Source organism: Anolis carolinensis, unplaced genomic scaffold, assembly GCF_035594765.1.
Source record: "Anolis carolinensis isolate JA03-04 unplaced genomic scaffold, rAnoCar3.1.pri scaffold_13, whole genome shotgun sequence".
Taxonomy (NCBI): Eukaryota; Metazoa; Chordata; class Lepidosauria; order Squamata; family Dactyloidae; genus Anolis; species Anolis carolinensis.
The window spans coordinates 2,798,628-2,811,926 of NW_026943824.1; the positions used below are offsets into that span (position 1 = coordinate 2,798,628).

General features: G+C 38.3%; 1 long non-coding RNA gene across 2 annotated transcripts in view; it reads right to left on the minus strand.

Annotated features, from left to right (window-relative positions):
- Positions 1-1,423: 1,423 nt before the first annotated feature.
- The window catches only part of LOC103280271 (uncharacterized), a 30,972-nt gene continuing 19,096 nt past the window's right edge, over positions 1,424-13,299 (minus strand). For both annotated transcript variants that reach the window (XR_010001131.1, XR_507259.3), the window contains exons 2-4: positions 5,734-5,948; positions 3,373-3,680; positions 1,424-1,793 (exon numbers count right to left, since the gene is read on the minus strand). This is a non-coding gene — a long non-coding RNA (uncharacterized LOC103280271). The remainder of the gene's footprint in view (positions 1,794-3,372; positions 3,681-5,733; positions 5,949-13,299) is intronic.

Sequence of the window (13,299 nt, forward strand, 5' to 3'; positions counted from 1 at the left end):
CAGCAGTAGTTGGATGGAAGTAGTGGAGCGCAGAACAAAGAGACACTCAGAGACGTTGGTAAAACTATTTACAAAGTTTTACTGTATGCAGCAATAATCAACACAAGAAAGACTTGCAGACGACAGACAAACACAAGACTGCTCTGTTCTCCAACAGAACTTGACTCGAACTGTAGGCAGGCAGAACTCAACTGAACTGATGCAATCGTTTTGCACAAACACTTGTGCCTGGATACTCCCTAGTTCCAGCCACGCATCAAGGTAATCATAGCTTCTTGGCAATTAACTCTTTCCACAATTACGGTACAATCTGGATGATGCAATCAGTTGCAATACAAGCATGGCACAAATTTAAACACTATCAATACACAAATTCCACATTAACAGAATCCTTGGTTGGGAGGTGTTGGCTGGCCCTGATTGATTCATGTCTGGAATTCTTCTGTTTGCAGAGTGTTGTTCTTTATTTACTGTCCTGATTTTAGAGTTTTTCAATATCAGATTTAGTCCATTTTCATGGTTTCCTCCGTTCTGTTGAAATTATCCACATGCTTAAGCGGCTGAGGGGGAAAAGGAAAGGGCCTGAGGCTGTTAGGAATGGTGGGAGTTGGAGTCCAAAACACCTGGAAGGAGAGCCAAAGTTGGCCCATGACTGTTCTACATAAGGGATGGCAGTGGGGCATCTCGAAAGAGAACAGTGTAAGTACTGTATATACTTGAGTATAAGCGTAGTTTTTCAGCCCTTTTTTAGGGCTGAAAAAGCTCCCCTCAGCTTATACTCGAGTGCGGGAAAACGTTTACCCTTTACCTTAACTACCACCAATTCCTCAATACTTTATTTCCCATACCACCATACTTTGCCACAGCAACGCGTGGCCGGGCACAGCTAGTCATTCATAAGATCACTACAAGTTGAAGTTGGCTTGATGTCCACTAATGATGGAACCTTTTTGCATGCAAAACATATGCTCTTACTACTCGAAGCCATAGACTGTCCAATAACAGGCGATTTCCTGCCTAATTAACTAATTATCCAGAGTGGTGCTTTATCTCTGCATGTTTGGCAAAGCATTTGTTTCCCTTGTCATTCTGCAAACCCAGCCAACCCGACAGGAAAGGAGTCTGAAATCCAGACATGTGTACATGATGTCCTACTAAAGGACAAACGTAGGAGCAGCTTTTGACTTCCTCGCTTTGGCTCTCTTCACCGGAGCCTCGGGAAGGAGCTGGAAGGAAAAGAGACTTCTTTAGAGCAAAAACATTGCTTATAACTGGGTGACGTTCATCGTGGACACTTTTGCAGACTGAATTACGGCACGTTTTTAAAAAATATTTTTACTGAAAGTAAAAAAGAAAGTAAAGTCAAAAGAAAACAGTTACGTTACATAAAAAGTGGGGGAACATTGTGAATACAGAAAAGTGGGAAAGTAAGAATAACTTTATTTATTTATTTATTTATTTATTTGCAGCATTTATATTCCGCCCTTCTCACCCTGAAGGGGACTCAGGGTGGATCACATTACACATATTAGGCAAACATTCAATGCCTTTTAACATAGGACAAAGACAAACAACAACATAGCTCCGAGCGGGCCTCGAACTTATGACCTCCTGGTCAGTGATTCAATGCAGTTAATTGCACTGGCTTGCTCTCCAGTCTGCGCCACAGCCCCGGGCTTTGTCTTATTAATGGTTTGATTTTAATCGTATGTTTTGATTTTTCATTTGTGCGTTTTCGGTATTTGATGTTTTTGTATGTATACTCTTTTGCATTTGTAAGCCGTCCTGAGTCCCTGCGGGGAGATAGAGGTGGGGTACAAGAATAAAATTATTATTATTATTATTATTATTATTATTATTATTATTATTATTATTATTATGACACAGCAAACAAGATGGATATGCTGGATTTCGTATCACAAAATCACAAGTCGAACACTTCCCAAGTGTCTAGGACTGTGTGATGTATTTTCGGATGATGCGTGCAGATCCCAGTCAGGTGGCCTTTTGCAGTTGGCAGATCGTGATTTTGTCAATGTCTATTGTTTCCAAATGCTGGCTGAGATCTTTTGGCACGGCACCCAGTGTGCCCATCACCACCGGGACCACCTGCACTGGTTTCTGCCAAAGTCTTTGAAGTTCAATCTTGAGGTCCTGATAGCGACTGAGTTTTTATTTATTTATTATTATTATTATTATTATTATTATTATTATTATTATTATTATTATTATTATTATTATTATTATAAAAGGAGAATGGGATGGGGAAAAAAGGGAAATGAGTCCGTGACTTCCGTTCTTCTTCCTTCCTTTCAATTACAAGTAAGTTTTAGACAAAATAGAACCGATAAGAAAAAAAATTCTTTCCCTCTCCAGACTTTACAATTTCTTAACGTACCATATATACTTGAGTATAAGCCGACCCAAATATAAGCTGAGGCACCTAATTTTACCACAAAAAAACTGGGAAAACTGGGGAAGATCCTCAGCCATTGGTCAATTCTAGATAAGCCGAGATATAAAGTTCTTTGTTTGCGATGCACATGTTGCGACGGCCATTTGCATGGTACGGACCCACAAAATGTGGGTACCTGTGGCTGTTTTGCCTTATCATCCGCTGTGATAATAATAAAAGGCTTGTTTTATTGCTCTCCTGGAATTCTCTCCTTTACTTTCCCTCCGGACTAGTCTCCAACACTTGGACACAGCTCTTAGAAAGTGGAGTGACATGAAGGCCAAGCTGTGGCTAAGGACCAGAGCGTAGGAATATATAATTACTAATACAGTAGAGTCTCACTTGCATAATCCAGAACATTGGATAAGTGAGTGTTGGATAAGTGAGACTCTACTGTACATGCAACACAGGGCCTGTGCCCCTCCCTTCCTGTGAGCTGATGCCTTCCTTCAAGAAGACCCAGAGAGATAAGAAAGCTCAGAGTAAACAAGTTAGGTCATTGGTATTACTTGTGCCAAAGTAGGTGTGGAAGGTGGGGAAGATCCTCAGCCATTGGTCAATTCTAGATAAGCCGAGATATAAAGTTCTTTGTTTGCTACGCATATGTTGCGACGGCCATTTGCATGGTACGGACCCACTGAAATGGGTACCTATGGCTGTTTTGCCTTATCATCAGCTGTGATAATAAAAGGCTTCTTTTATTGCTCTCCTGGAATTCTCTCCTTTACTTCCCCTCCGGGCTAGTCTCCAACACTTGGATACATCTTTTAGGAAGTGGAGTGATATGAAGGCCAAACTATGGCTAAGAACCAGAGCATAGGAGTAAATAATTATGAATATCTCATATTAAATGTGATTGTAATAATACACTTTCTTTATATCCCGCCCTTTTGCCACCAAGCCCAGTTCAGCTGTACCGTTGTGAAGCCGGTCTCCACTTCTTAGACCAGTTAGAGCAGGAATTGGGTGTTTTTGCTTCCGTGACATCGGAAAAAACAAACAAACCCCTTTCCATGATTTATTTGAGCCAGAATGCAGATCGGTGCCCCTTCCGCTGAGCCGGCATGTTAACAGCAGGGCCTGCAGTCTTCATTTCATTTCCAAGTGCGGAACTACGTAATGGGCCGATAAAGCATCTCATTATGGCCCTTTCCCCCATGTCAACTGCTTTCTGCAGGGCATTAGCCAGTCAGGATGAGGGGTGAGTGGTAACAACCTCTGGCACCTATAAAAGAAAAATGAGAAATGACACTTTTTCAATTCAGCAAAATTTGGAGAGAAAGAAAAAAAACAGAGACGTGGGAAGAGACAGAGATCGAGAGACGCAATCTCTGCCATCCTTCCAAACATTTGGTCCTTTCCCTACAGGCAAAGTTGTTATTTTTCAGAATGGAAACTCTCCAGCTTTCTCCAATTCTCTTTGGTTTTGCTTCTCACACTATTACAGTAGAGTCTCACTGATCCAAGCTAAGCGGGCTGGCAGAAGCTTGGATAAGCGAATATCTTGGATAATAAGGAGGGATTAAGGAAAAGCCTATTAAACATCAAATTAGGTTATGATTTTACAAATTAAGCACCAAAACATATTTTGCAACCAATTTGACGTAAAAAGCAGTTCAATACGCAGTAAAGTTATGTTGTAATTACTGTATTTACGAATTTAGCACCAAAATATCATGATACAGTAGAGTCTCACTTATCCAACATAAATGGGCCGGCAGAACATGGGATAAGCGAATATGTTGGATAACAAGGAGAGATTAAGGAAAAGCCTATTAAACATCAAATTAGGTTATGATTTTACAAATTAAGCACCAAAACATCATGTTATACAACAAATTGGACAGAAAAATTAGATCAATACAAAATAATGCTATGTTGTAATTACTGTATTTACGAATTTAGCACCAAAATGTCATCACAATTTACAACACCATAAAACTGCCAGCAAAACACAAGGAAAGGAATGAGGAAGTACAACCACTAGTGGATGGTGAAGCAACAGCTCCCCCTGTGGCCGGAATCGTGAAGCTGGAAAAATGTTAAAAGCCTCTGTGTCTATCTATACTGTATGTTGTTTGTCTGTTGGCATTGAATGTTTGCCATATATGTGTTCATTGTAATCGGGGTGAGAAGGGCGGAATATAAATACTGTAAATAAATAATAAATAAATGATACAGTAGAGTCTCACTTATGCAACATAAACAGGCCGGTAGAAGCTTGGATAAGCAAATATCTTGGATAATAAGAAGGCATTAAGGAAAAGCCTATTAAAACATCAAATTAGGTTCTGATTTTACAAATTAAGCACCAAAACATCATGTTTTACAACAAATTCGACAGAAAAAGTAGTTCAATACGCAGTAATGCTATGTAGTAATTACTGTATTTATGAATTTAGCACCAAAATATCACGATGTATTGAAAACATTGACTACAAAAATGTGTTGGATAATAATAATAATAATAATAATAATAATAATAATAATAATAATAATAATAAAGTTTATTTATATCCTGCCTCCATCTCCCCCGAAGGGGACTCGGGGCGGCTTACAGCAAAATTAAAATACAGTAGAGTCTCGCTTATCCAACATAAACGGGCCGGCAGAACGTTGGATAAGCGAATATGTTGGATAATAAGGAGAGATTAAGAAAAAGCCTATTAAACATCAAAATAGGTTATGATTTCACAAATTAAGCACCAAAACATCATGTTATACAACAAATTTGACAGAAAAAGTAGTTTATTAGACATTAATGCTATGTAGTAATTACTGTATTTACAAATTTAGAACCAAAATATCACGATGTATTGAAAACATTGACTACAAAAACGCGTTGGATAATCCAGAACGTTGGATAAGCGAGTGTTGGATAAGTGAGACTCTACTGTACAAACAATGATAAAATATAAAACATCAAAGGACAAAAACAAAAACCAATCATAAAATATACACAATAGGTGAAAAAACACAACACAGAATTAAAACATCAAATAATCCAGAACGTTGGATAAGCGAGTGTTGGATAAGTGAGACTCTACTGTATATTGAAAACATTGACTACAAAAATGGCTTGGATATAATCCAGAAACTTGGATAAGCGAGGCTTGGATAAGTGAGACTCTACTGTATTAGCAATCCCTTCCTGTTCTATCTCCTTTTTAAAAACGCTGTTGTTATTTGATCTCCGCCCGTTGTCAAAAGAAATCTTAAAGCACAGCGGTCACGATCAGAAAGCATCCATTCTAGGACAAAGTGTTGTTTTGACTTACGACGGAGGCTTCTTGATGGCTCAAGGCTGGCATGTCCAGCATCTCCGTTGTCCTTCGTGTACAAAGACAGGCCGAGTTCATCTTTCTGTGTCCAGAGCTGCTGACGTTTTTGATTCGGAAAAAGCAGCGGCCACTGCGTTGTCACTTTCTCAGCAGGAAAGACGTCTCGGCTTTTTGGTCTTTCGTGTCGTAAACTCAGCCTTTGAACCCGTTGCCTGGATAACAAAATACCATTTCTGGGTCTGGTTTTGCTCAAGGAGGGCACCAGCTGCCTTTCTTTGCCAGCATTAATAGATTGCATGACAAATGCCACTCATGTTTAATGCTAGCTGTGAAATGCTGTAGTTATAATTGGGACCGTGATGGTGCAGCGGATTAAACCACTGAGCTGCTGAACTTGCTGATCGAAAGGTTGGTGGTTCAAATCCGCCAGCTTCTGCCAACCTAGCAGTTCGAAAACATGCAAATGTGAGTAGATCAATAGGTCTTCTCCAAGGCCATGCCAGTGGCCACATGATCTTGGAGGTGTCTACGGACAACGCCGGCTCTTCGGCTTAGAAATGGAGATGAGCACCAACCCTCAGAGTCAGACACGACTGGACGTAATGTCAGAGGAAAACTTTTACCTACTTTAAAGGTTAGCAATTTGAGGCTGCAGGTCAGGATGAGCTCCCACTGTTAGCCCTAGCTCCTGCCAACCTAGCAGTTAGAAAACATGCAAAGGTGAGTAAATCAATACTTCGGCGGGGAGGTAATAAGGTGCCCATGGAGCCATGCTGGCAACATGACCAGGAGGTGTCTACAGGCTCCTTGGCTTGGATTCCTGCCATAGATGTGGGCAAAATGTCAGGAGAGAATGCTTCTGGAACATGGCCAGACAGCTTGGAAAACTCACGACAACCCTGTGATTCCAGCCATGAAAGCCTTCAACAACAAAGTTTATTATTATTATTATTATTATTATTATTATTATTATTATTATTATTATTATTATTATTATTATTATGTTATGACACAGCAAACAAGATAGATATGCTGGATTTCGTATCACAAAATCACAAGTCGAACACTTCCCAATTGTTTAGGACTGTGTGATGTATTTTCAGATGATGTGTGCAGATCCCAGTCGGGTGGCCTTTTGCAGTTGGCAGGTCGTAATTTTGTCAATGTCTATTGTTTTTAAATGCCGGCTGAGATCTTTTGGCACGGCACCCAGTGTGCCTATTATTATTATTATTATTATTATTATTATTATTATTATTATGGTCCCAAAAAGTAACTCTGTGGACTACAAATGCCATTCATTAAATATTAGCAGCATAGAATGTTCAAAGTGATTGATGGTAGTCAAACTGAGATCGGGAATTGTCGTTTTTGAAAAGGTTACATTTTGGGTCTAAATTTCAGTACAATTTCCCTTTAGCCCCCATCATCATCATCATCATCGTCATCATCATCGTCATCAATTACCCACCTCGCCTTGAGGCTCAAGGCGGGATACAATGTGGTTAAAACAGCAAGATAATTATGGTTAATACAGTGAGATAACATAGCAAAATCTCCTTCCAAACAGCAACTTGAATGATATGATATTCAAAGCTTCCAGCCTATTGAATCACATCTTAAGGAGCTTTTTAGAAGCATCTTGCTGGGTAACGGAAGAGTTCAGACAAAGCCACAGGCAAAAAAAGATTAATCTTTCAGGTATATTGAGAGAGGACAGCTGTTCGCGTCTTTGTTGGATTTGGGGGCCTGTTAGTTTTGGTTCCAAAAGCCTGGGACAAACTTGGGCCATCTGTCTCGCTAATGCATCTGGAATGAAAATGTTCTCGGTCAATTCCAAACGCAGAGCTTTCGGCTTCTTTGCCTCTTTTCTTGTCGTTCTAGCTGGGGAAGGTGATTCTTAAAAAATCTCTTTTCATCACCTTACTTTCACTATGATTTCACTTCTATGGGAATATTTATTTATTTATTTATTTATTTACAGTATTTATATTCCGCCCTTCTCACCCCGAAGGGGACTCAGGGCGGATTACAATGAACACATATATGGCAAACATTCAATGCCAACAGACAAACAACATTCAGTTTTAGACAGACACAGAGGCATTTTTTTAAACATCTTTCCAGCTTCACGATTCCGGCCACAGGGGGAGCTGTTGCTTCACTGTCCATTGGTGGCTGTTCTTCCTCTTCTTTTCCTCGTGAGCAGTTTTATGGTGTTGTAGATTAGTTAAATTAGCCTCCCGCATAAAGCGTACCTAAATTTTCCCTACTTGGCAGATGCAACTGTCTTTCGGGGCTGCTAGGTCAACAGCAAGCCGGGGCTATTTTTTTTTTTATGGTCGGAGGCTTAACCTGACCCGGGCTTCAAACTCATGACCTCTCGGTTAGTAGTGATTTATAGCAGCTGGTTACTAGCCAGCTGCGCCACAGCCCGAAATGACAATAGTAGGGACACACACCGTAGTCAGAAGAAAGCAAGAGAAAACTGTGGAAAAAATTCCCAGTGAGATTTAGGTATATCATACTTTGTACCTTTCTTTCTACAAACCTAGTAGTAGACATTTACTACTAGGGTTGGCAAAGCAGGTTAAACTGCCAGCTACACAATATCTTGCTGAACAGAAGGTTGGCAGTTCAAGCCACGGGTCGGGGTGAGCACCTGCCGTCAACCCTAGCTTCTGCTTACCTAGCAGTTCGAAAACAACAATGTGAGTAGATAAATAGGTACTGCTTCGGCAAGGAGGTAAAAGGCACTCTTGAAGACATGCCGGCAATTTGATCAGGAACAACAGCACCTCCCCGTGGCCAAGTCGAGTACATCTCCAGATGACGGAGATGAAAAATGCAATATTATCCATAATATTACATGCAATATATAATATACAATTATAATATTTATTTTATAATAATAATAATAATAATAATAATATAATTTTATAATATAATAAGAATGAAACAGCACCTTCTCATGGCCGAGTCGAGCACAGCCGGATGCCGGAGATGAAAAAAGAGGGAAGCCTTGCCTCTGTTTATGTACTGTCTGTTTTTGTTGTCAATTGTATAACGGCATTGAATGTTTGCCATATATTTATTTATTTATTTATTTATTTATTTATTTATTTATTTATTATTTAAACTTATATGCCGCCACTCCCCTAGGGCTCGTGGCAGCTTACAAGAACAGGCTAAAATCTAACAATTTAAAAACATCTTTAAAATATCTTTAAAAAAAATATATGTACTCTGTAATCTGCTCTGAGATCCCTCGGGAAGACAGAGCGGAATATAAATGAAGTATATTATTATTACATTTACCATCAATTGGGGAAGGCCATCTTTCTGTCCTCCAATGTAATTTAAAATGCATTTTATTGTATTCATTGTCTTTTAGCACACAATACTGTTTCAACTAAACCCTTTTCAAAGAGAGAAGCAGATGCCTATAAAGTTTCAATTGTATTCAAGTGGTTTTGTCTTATCTGAACTGATCCTATGATTCTGGAATATAGTCTGAGTTGCAATCCAAGCCTACTGTGAACTATCCATGGTCCTAACAATCTATATATATAAATGAGTGATGGCATCACGGTGACCCATAAAACAACAAAACTACAGGTCCCCCAACCTTGAAATTTGACAACACAACCCATCACCCACGCCTCTAGGTTGATACAACAAAAAGAAAAATAAAGTCCTAATTAGAGGGAGAGGAATAATTGTTTTTATCCAATTGCTGCCAGTTAGAAGGCTAAGCTCCTCCAACTTGGTCTCCTAGCAACCCAATAAAAAATAATAAAAAACACTAAAAAATTAATACAATAAAATACTACAATAACAGAAAATAACTAAAAATAATACAAGAAAATAATAAAATATAATAAATAAAAATATAACTTACAATAAATTTAATTTAAAAAATGCAAATAAAGTCAAATAAAAATTACACAACAATTTTTAACCAATACCACCACCACTTTGCCACAGCAACGCGTGGCCGGGCACAGCTAGTTTGCTATATAATGAAGTAGGAATCATGCAGCTTTCCATATGTCGCTTCATGACTTCGACACTTTAGTTTAGCCAAAGATGAGGAATGCTGAGAATTGCAGTCCAACAATTTCCGAAAGTTGGGCAAGATTCCCAGACCTTTTCCATATTGTGTTGTTGGAATCTTCTTTATATTCTTTTGTTTTTGCTTTTTACTTCCACCAGAAAGTTTTCTCTGTTTGTGGCCTCTAATTTCATAAAATCGTTAAAGATTAATGGATTCCGGAGGCATGAAACACTATTCGTATAAAACATCATTTACTGTACATACTCGAGTATAAGCCTAGTTTTTCAGCCCTCTTTTTAAGACTGAAAAAGCCCCCCCTCGGCTTATACTCAGCTGAGGGTCCTGGTTGGCTTATATTTGGGTCAGCTTATACTCGAGAATATATGGTACATTTATTTATTTTTCTCCATTATTATTAGTATTATTACATTTATTTTTCTCTATTATTGTTGCTACTATTACATTTATTTTACTCTATTATTATTATTATTATTATTATTATTATTATTATTATTATTACAGTAGAGTCTCACTTATCCAACATTTGCTTATCCAACGTTCCAGATTATCCAACGCATTTTTGTAGTCAATGTTTTCAATATATCATAATTTTTGTTGCTACTATTACATTTGTTTTAATTTATTTTTATTATTTTTATTAATACATTTATTATTTCACTCTAATCTTATTATTATTAGTACATTTATCATTTTACTCTATTTATTATTACTTGTATTATTTTCCTGTATTTATTATTATTATTATTACATGTATTATTTTACTCTATTATTATTAAAAGGATACATAAGCACATTGACATTGAAGAAGGTGAGAATAATGATTTGATCAGAGTTGGACAGTCTTACCTTAAATTTGAGCTTTGTGTAAATATTCAAAAACATTTAACCTACTGAGGCCTCAATTAATGCAATTTTATTGGAATCTATTTTTATTTCTGAAATTTACCACCGTCGGGTTATACTGGATTCCCAGTTTTTTTGTGGTAAAATTAGATGCCTCGGCTTATATTCGGGTCGGCTTATACTCGAGTATATACGGCAATTTCATGGCATTAAACTGGTATGCATAGATTTCCCCACCCTCTTTGCTTTTGTTCTGAAGAGGACCATTAAAGAAAACCTCAACAAGCCCACTCTGGTTTTAACATTTATGGGCATAAATAGCAGGCATATATATAATTTTGCATCCAGGTTGAATCCGACGTATCTATAATTATCAGAGAAATATGAGTGCTATTTATAAGCAACCTGAGGCTCTTTCTCAAAAAGAGTGTGTTTGCTTTTGTTCCCAAAAGAGAAAGCAAACGCTGGAAGGCAGGAAGAACAAATAGAGCCCATGATAGGCAAATCATTTATACCTACAAAATCATCAAGCAATCAAATATACTAACACTCTCGCTGTGATCTGCAAACATAACTCTCCTCCTTCCTCACTTAAAATCTAGCTCTTCTTTGAAGGCATTTGCAAAGTTGAAGGGGAAAGCCACGTCCTTGCATTCCAGCAGCCTTAAAATGGTCTCCCGCTTCTCCGTCCCCTTTTGTTGTTCTTTAATTTATGAAAACCGTTTAATTTTTAATGCTTTGGGTTTTTAAATCGTCAAGGTTGTTTTTAATTGTTCACTTAAGGCTTCTTTGGTTGGTTGCCTGGAACTCTTTGGGGAAAGAGACAATAAAGGTCCAGAACTTGGAGAAGTTGATTTTTTCGGAATGCAACTTCTGGAATGTAAGAATTGTGACCCAATATGTGAAGATAAAATTTTCACAAGCCAGAATAGTGCTTGCCAGACTATGGAAACCAAAAGCAATACCAAATAAGGAGGAATGGATAAAGAAAATATGGGATATAATGAATATGGACCAAATAACTTTTCTATTATCAAGAACACAGAACAAACCAAAGACAATGACAGACTGGACGCCAATAAAAGATTGGATGAAAACCAAAAAAATCAAAGTATTGATATAATGCCCATTAACAGACCGAGACAAGTCAACTATTTAAAACAGAAGCAGTAAAGACTGAAAACAACAGATGAAAACATCAATTGATAAGACACCATTATAGAGAAGAAGGGAAGTCAAGAAAAAAAGACTCTCACTCTCCCCCTTTTTTCTCTCTCTTTTTGGTCTTTTTTTCCCTTTATTTTCCTTTTCCACTTTTTGCAAATCTTTCTCTTCCTCTCAATCCACGAAGGTGGTTTTTAACTACTTTTCCAAAGTAATATACAATAAAATTTATTTTTTTAAAAAAAGAAAAGAATCATGACCCAAAACTCTTAGTCTTTCTCTTAACAAAAAACTTATTCGAGATCCAGTGTGGTGCAGTGGTTTGAGCATTGGACTTCAAACCTGGACATTAGGACATGGCAACTTTTACATTTTGAAGTGTTTTCCTGGTTTCTGCATCCTTTTTTTTTACCAAACTGTACTAAACCTCTGTATTTTGCCTTCAATCCAGAGTGCTTGTTCTCTGTCCTGACTGATCTGGTTTAGCACAAGCTCGCCAGGCATGGACCTCCTTACCTAGCTGAAATCACTACATATTCTGTTGTACATCGATCACTCTTCTTCCTCTTCCTATTTTCTTCTTCCTCTTCCTTCTCCTCTTCCATCTCATCACCTCCTCCTTCTCTTCTTCTTCCTCGTCCTTCTCCTCCTCTTCCATCTCCATCTCCTTCTCCTCTTCTTCTTCCTCTTCCTAGTGTCATCTTCCTCTTCTTTCTCCTCTTCCATCTCCATCACATCCTCCTTCTCTTCTTCTTCCTCTTCCTTCTCCTCTTCAACTTCCATCTCTATTTCCTCCTCCTCCTCTTCTTCCTATTTTCCTCTTCCTCTTCCTTCTCCTCTTCCATCTCCATTTCCATCTCCTCCTCCTCCTCTTCTTCTTATCCTTCTCCTCCTCTTCAATCTCCATCTCCATCTTCTCCTCCTCCTCTTCTTCCTCTTCCTTCTCCTCCTTTTCAATCTCCATCTCCTTCTCCTCCTCTTCTTCCTCTTCCTAGTGTCTCCACTCCACTCCATTAGTATCACATCATGGCCACTGTGAGTTCAAACATCATTTATTGTTGTTCTTGTTAGAAACATTAGCAGATTGGAAGGAACAGCATCAAAGAGAAGAAAGTGTCCTATTCCAGCACTCCATACTTAGATATTTCTTTGTTTGTGCTGCCCTCATGTTTGCAACATCCTGGAGTGCTTCACAATCTTGCTCTGTTGTGTTTAGTACAATGGCTGGAACAAGTGACAGGAAAGAGGAAGAAAGACGTTGCAGTGATTCGACACAGAGATGGGAATTGGTCATCCATATACAACAGATAGCTTGGGAAGACATCACTCAACTCCCAGTGTCATCATTTCCTCTGTCTGTAAAATGGAGCCATTCTATCCTTGGAAAAGATTGGCTAAATCCAATAATATATCTATATGGTTCTATGAGGGTTATCCAGAAAGTAGATTACATTTTTTTTTTACCCGAGCTAGATTTG